Below are 7402 nucleotides of genomic sequence, written 5' to 3' on the forward strand. Positions count from 1 at the left end.
GATTACAGCAAAAATATAGAAAACTTTTATTTTCTCTCTCTCTCTCTCTCTCTCTCTCTCTCTCTCTCTCTCTCTCTCTCTCTCTCTCTCTCTCTCTCTCTCTCTCTCAGATTTCAGTGAGTAATGTTGAGTCACTGATACTTTAATCTTTGATCGATTGCTTCTATCTCTGCTGCCTCTACTACTACTACTACTACTACTACTACTACTACTACTACAATCGAGAGGGCCTGGTTCGAGTCCCGGTAAGCGGCGAGGCAAATGGGCAAGCCTCTTAATGTGTGGCCCCTGTTCACCTAGCAGTAAATAGGTACGGGATGTAACTCGAGGGGTTGTGGCCTCGCTTTCCCGGTGTGTGGAGTGTGTTGTGGTCTCAGTCCTACCCGAAGATCGGTCTATGAGCTTTGAGCTCGCTCCGTAATGGGGAAGACTGGCTGGGCGACCAGCAGACGACCGAGGTGAATCACACACATACATATACACACATACAGACACACACACCGAGTAGTGTAGTGGTTAGCACGCTCGACTTACAATCGAGAGGGCCGGGTTCGAGTCCCGGGAAGCGGCGAGGCAAATGGGCAAGCCTCTTAATGTGTGGCCCCTGTTCACCTAGCAGTAAATAGGTACGGAATGTAACTCGAGGGGTTGTGGCCTCGCTTTCCCGGTGTGTGGAATGTGTTGTGGTCTCAGTCCTACCCGAAGATCGGTCTATGAACTCTGAGCTCGCTCCTTAGTGGGAAAGACTGGCTTGGTGATCAGCAGGCGACCGAGGAGGAGGTGAATTACACACACACACACACACACACACACACACACACACACACACACACACACACACACTACACACCGCGTAGTGTAGTGGTTAGCACGCTCGACTCACAATCGAGAGGGCCGGGTTCGAATCCCGGTAAGCGGCGAGGCAAATGGGCAAGCCTCTTAATGTGTAACCCCTGTTCACCTAGCAGTAAATAGGTACGGGATGTAACTTGAGGGGTTGTGGACTCGCTTTCCCGGTGTGTGGAGTGTGTTGTGGTCTCAGTCCTACCCGAAGATCTGTCTATGAGCTTTGAGCTCGCTCCGTAATGGGGAAGACTGGCTGGGAGACCAGCAGACGACCGAGGTGAATTACACACACACACACACACACACACACACACACACACACACACACACACACACACACACACACCAAATGAGGTATAACCAAAATGAGTCCTATTACAACGGCCTTGTGTTGATTTTATTAAGTTACTGACGCAAAATGCTCAAAGTTTTTCAGTGAAGGAGAAAAAGGTATGAGAAAAATTATGAACCAAATACGTGTCATAAAGCTGCTTTGGCCTCCAGCTTTGATCCTCTCTCTCTCTCTCTCTCTCTCTCTCTCTCTCTCTCTCTCTCTCTCTCTCTCTCTCTCTCTCTCTCTCTCTCTCTCTCTCTCTCTCTCTCTCTCTCTCTCTCTCTCAGCGCGTCAATCTTCTGCACTGTTTTGTTTGATGGGCTTTTCTTTCTGTATATCAATTATGTTCTATTCCGCAAGATTTTCAACAGCCGCCATTTATTTTCTCTGTGTCTCTTCCAGTGTCCCTTCAGCTGTCCAGACACTCCAGGAAAAAAAAAAAAAGGATCGTGACTTTTTTTCCTCTGGTATGTGCTGACGTTCGGTTTAAGTTGAAAGATTTATTTTGTAACTGTTTCTACTTTTTCCTTTTTTTTATGTGGATTTCACGTTTCCGTTCAAGATTTTATGTCATACTTTCAATCCATTTTCCTTTTTTTCTTTCTTTTCATGTGTCGATCTTGCGTTTGTGCTAAAAATTTCCCGTCTTCGCTAACTAAGTCCATATTTTGAGAGGAAATCTGACCAAGCCAAATCTGGTTCCAGCAAATGTGTTTTTCCCTCCTTTCACTTACTGGCAAATCCGTAACAGCTCTTAATAATAATGAGGCTCGTAAACCACTCTCCGTCTGAATATGCAGCTGTGGTAAGCTGCTTACAGTTCACCGCAGCTGCACCACTTCAACTGGGGCGTGAAAGCTCCTGGCGGGCCGAGGAGGAGGAGGAGGAAGAGGAGGAGGAGCGGGTCGCCACAAGGTATTTGTCTCTGGGCAGGTGGGCGCGGGATTTAATGCGATCACTAGTTTATCGGGTCGGTGTGTGTGTTTGCGCCGAGCTGCTACACTCATCCCCCTCACTGTGTCTTCACTCCTTCTCTCCTCCTTTTGTATCACTCCTACACCGCCCCCTTCCCTCCCTCATCCCTTTACTTCATCCCTACACTTCTCACTTCTCTTTTTCTCTCACCTCTCCACACACACATTTCGTCTTACTCATCTCAACGACATTCTTTACCTGTACACATATTTATACCTACACTTCTTTTTCTATACTTCTCTTATTCATCTACCTGTCTTTTTCCCTCTTTTATATTTCCTGTCTCCTCTTCTTTGCCGCCTTTTATATTTCTCACTTCTTCAGCTCCTTTCCTCCACTTCTATAACTTCATTTTCTCTCCATCTTTTTTTACCTTTCCCTTCCCTACATCTCTTTCTCATCTCTATACTTTTCTTCCCCATCCTTCACTATAAATCCTTCCCTCCCTCATCTCTACACTAATGTACCCAAACCTCTACAAGTTTTTCTCTCTCCCTGACCGCTCTCTTCTTTTTCCTCACCTGTACTCATCCTTCTTCATCCTTCAGCTCACGTACGCGCCTCACATTTTGGCCAGGTAGGAAACAGGTGATACATTTACCTCTTCACAAACTGTTGCGTCGTCCTCCGAAGTCCGCAGCGATATAAATGTGCAATTTTGACGGGAAATATTACACAACACGAGAGATGAAGAATACATGACTTTTTTTTAACCGAGTAATCAGATTTTCTCTGTGCCACATACTCGTTCTGGATGTTAAAAAAAGAAATAAAAAAGAAATAAGCGGTGATCACTAAGGTCGGGTATTCGGACTCTTACAGCATATTGAGCTAAAAAAAAAAAAAAAGGCAAGAGAGGGAAAAAAAAATTAAAGTCTGTGTTAAAACCGCAGGAATAAAATTAATGTGAGGTTATATATATGACTAAAATTGATACTGAATGTATGTGTGTGTGTGTGTGTGTGTGTGTGTGTGTGTGTGTGTGTAGCTTTACCTTGATATACGTACAGTTATGGAGATGAGAAAGAAAAAAGCTAAATTAAGTCTCACATTTATTTTTCCTTAAAGACATGCAAAAATATAACGTTCTCAATTTCGGTTCTCTTTTTGTGGCCGAGCAGAGCAATTGTTTCGTTGAAGGAAGGCTGAACGCTGCGACTGATTTAGACGTGCATTGAGATAAAGATAAAGAAGAAAAGAGTTACAATGTCTGAAAAAAAATGCTAAAAAAAGTTTCAGATATAATATGTAAGTAAGTGAACACAATTGGCGAGCTTATACAGATAGTTTATTTAGTTTATCTGGCCTCACCCTCTCATATGTCCCCGTCACATGCTCCATCACATTCTCCGTCACATCTCCCGTCATATTTCCAAGTAACATTCTCCCTTCATATCTCTCTATTCTCTCCGTCACATTCGCCGTAACACCCATCATATTCCCCAGTCACATCCCTAACGCATTTGTTACATTCACAACGTCACATCTGTCATCACATCACTTTTCATTTCCCTTCATCACATCTCTCCCTTTACCCTTCATCACGGCCTTATTTCACATTTCTCATCACATCATATAACATCCCTCCGTCACATCCCCGTTACATGTCACTCCATCACACCCTCATCACATTTCCCATCACATCACATCACACACCTCCGTCACTTCCCTTACATAAATCCATCGTCACATCCCCCATGACCCTTCATCACACACTCATCACATATCCCATCACATCACATAACATGCCTCCGTCACATCCCCGTCACACATCCCCGTCACAGTGCAGTTGCGCGGATGATGATTTCAATATATGCATTAAAAATATCAGCGGAATGGAAGAGAACGGGAGAAAAATGAGAGCTAATGAGTGCGTTAATAAAAAGCCACGGCACAAGGTGGGCGCGTCGCTGCTTTGAGCTCGCCGCGGCATAATAATCGTGGCTGAAATAATGATAATAAAAAAAAGCCACACACCCAGGCATTAACTGCGCGCTGAATCCGGATAAAGCCACACAATTCCACTTTTAATGTAGTTGTAGTGAAATCCCAAACACAACCGTGAGTCGTGCGCCGCGGCGGTCAGCGGGGCGGCAAACACGACCACATTACTAAATTACCTCGCGCCATGAGGGAATTCTCACCTGACGCACGCCACGCAAGAATGTAACGTAAATCTGATTATTGATAAAATTATCCAAACAAGTTAATACCTATTTTTTACCGACCGGGTAGGTAGGTAGAGGTGGTTGGAGGGAGGGAAGGGGAGGGGGTCCCAGGAGAAAGCGTGAGGGAGTGGGGAGGGTTAAGATAAAAAAAAAATAAAATGTTTATGCGATAATTTTTTCCCTCCTGATTTTGCCAAACTTTTGCTACGCGTGGTTCATTAAAATGTTATTATTAAAAGTAGAAAAAACCGTTTTGGCTCCAGTATTTTTGAATGTATAATTGAATTAACTCATTTTCTAGGGAAACTCCAATGAAAAAAATAAAAAAAATAAAAAGAATATATATGATAGAGCAACTGCAGCAGCGGAACGCCCGAGGTGTGTCGATACTGCTGACGAGACGGGGAGGAGGAGGAGTGGCAGGAGGAGGAGGAGGAGGAGGAGGAGGAGGAGGAGGAGGAGGAAGGAGGAAGAATCATGAGAGAGAGAGAGAGAGAGAGAGAGAGAGAGAGAGAGAGAGAGAGAGAGAGAGAGAGAGAGAGAGAGAGAGAGAGAGAGAGAGAGAGAGAGAGAGAGAGAGAGAGAGAGAGAGAGAGAGAGAGAGAGAGAGAGAGAGAGAGAGAGAGAGAGAGAGAGAGAGAGAGAGAGAGAGAGAGAGCACATTGTTTAGTTTTTCATATTAGATGGCACATCGTTGTTGACTGTACTGTTGTTGTTGCTGTTGCTGCTAATGTTATTGTTTTCATTGCTTTTATTGTAGTAGTAGTAGTAGTAGCAGCAGCAGCAGCAGCAGCAGTAGTAGTAGTAGTAGTAGTAGTAGTAGTAGTAGTAGTAGTTGTTGTTGTAGTTGTAGTTGTTATTGTTATTGTTGTTGTTGTAGTAGTACTTGTTGCTGTTCTTGTTCTTGTTGTTGTTGTTATCATCACCACAAAGATTCTACCTCAGCCATCATCATTATCTCTCTCTCTCTCTCTCTCTCTCTCTCTCTCTCTCTCTCTCCACGCGGGTTGATAGATAATCCCAAGTGTAATCCTGGTCCCCCTCGCCCCAGCTCGCCACGCGCCCTCGTCCTCCAGGAAGGTACTAATTACTAACACCTGGGCTGGCGCGGGTGGTGAAGGTGATTAAAGACGGAACAGAGAGAGAGAGAGAGAGAGAGAGAGAGAGAGAGAGAGAGAGAGAGAGGGAAAGGGGGAGGGAGAGATACAGTCGGAAATCGAATAAAGGAGATGGGAGCGCAGAGGGTAAGAGTGAGGGAACTGAGAGATGTGAGCACGAGGGGAAACAGAGGAAGAAAACGAGAGTGGTGGATGGGTTACGTGGTGTGAGGTGGTGACAGTTTGGTGATGGCTTAGTTAGATAGTGATGGTTGGTGATGGTGGTTGTGTTGTTTGGTGATGGTATTGATGTGTAGTGATGACTGTTTAATGATGTCTTGTGACTGTTGACTGTAAGGATCATATGAGATAGGTGTATAGTGATGCCTGGTGATCGATGGACTATTCGGAAGGTGGAACAGTTGCATGGTAACGTGAGATTTGATGACTTGTAAAGCGTAAAGATGGTGACTTGTATAATGAAGCTTGGTGACCGATAAGCCATAAAGACAAAGATACCGCATCTTATCTTGGGTGAACCGGGACATTATTTTTTCATTAATCCCTAAGGACATACACTCATGTAGACAGTTTATCTTGTAGTCATCCCTTTCACTGTTCTTTGTATGCATTTTCACAACATTTGCAGCCATTGGTGTTGAATGTTCAGCTTAAATTAGTCGAGGTTAAGTTAGGTGAGGGTATGTTTGTTTCAGTTCAGTTTGGCTTTATAAGTTTCGATTAGGTGAGGTGTGGTTAGGTTAGGTCAAGTTAGGTATGTTTGGTTCAGTCCGGCTTGGGTCTATACGGTTAGGTTAGGCGCGGTGAGGTGTGGTTAGGTTAATTCATGCTGTGTTATTTTAGGTCACGTTAATTCATCTGAAGTTAGGATAGGCTAGGTTAAGTCCATGGTTAAAGATATGAAAAAGGAAGAGGGAAAGTGTTTAAATGGAGGTATGATCTTTAGAGCGAAGGATTCAAGGAGAGGAAATGCCTTACACTCAAGAGGTGACAGCTTCTCAGACATCTTGGTCTCATATCTCGACAGATTTTGAATGACTGTATAGTGAAATGCATTGCAGCTTTCAAGGATGGTTTCATGATTCTAAAGATAGTTTAAGAAAGATTCCACATCTACAAAAGAGAAGTAAGAACCCGGAAGAACCTTACCAATGATCTCTGTGTTCTTTAATTATATTCCTTATGAAAGAAAAAAAACATTAACTCTTTGACGGCTCTGGCTTTCTTTCAGCTAAATTAATTTCTGAAACTCTTCTCTTAAACAATGTCAAGTTACAGGAAGAGAAAACACAAAAGCAGGGATTTATTTATTTTTTTTCGTGCATAGTTAGCGTAGAATTGCCTGGCGAAAATCTAAATGAAAATTCAGACACCGCTGATGCCCAGTAAGCAATGGGATACTCCAAACCTTTTACTTTACCTAGTGTTTTAGGAGCATATGAACATCGGAAATAAGGGGAGTTGCAATAAGACATCATCCCCACACGTGGCGCCACAGTCATAACATATATTTCCATTTCAAGAAGTTTAGAAATTTTCAGCAGTAATGAGTGAGTTCTAACTTCTAAGCATTAGAGAAGCGATGGCGAAGTGGATAAGGTGGTGAGCGTGGGATCGGGCAGACGTCCATGCGTGGGTTAAATCCCACCACGTGCCGCCTTGAAACTTCGTCATTTGTCGAGTGGTTTATAGTTAGCTACATGTCACTATGATACCCAGGTTTTAGGTGAAAGTGTTATTGCCTTATACCAAAGATGCGCTTGGGTGGTGACATGGGCCCCAATATGGGTACCACTGTGTCTATAAGATTGCCTTCGCCGCTAATGGGTGGAAGTTGAACAACGCTTCCAATACTCTTCAAGTGTACCTACAGGCGCTTTAGGCCATAATATAAATAAAAAAAAAAAAAAAAAATGCTGAGTATCACTTGTAAGAGAGAGAGAGAGAGAGAGAGAGAGAGA

Source organism: Portunus trituberculatus, chromosome 48 (genome assembly GCF_017591435.1).
Source record: "Portunus trituberculatus isolate SZX2019 chromosome 48, ASM1759143v1, whole genome shotgun sequence".
NCBI lineage: Eukaryota > Metazoa > Arthropoda > Malacostraca > Decapoda > Portunidae > Portunus > Portunus trituberculatus.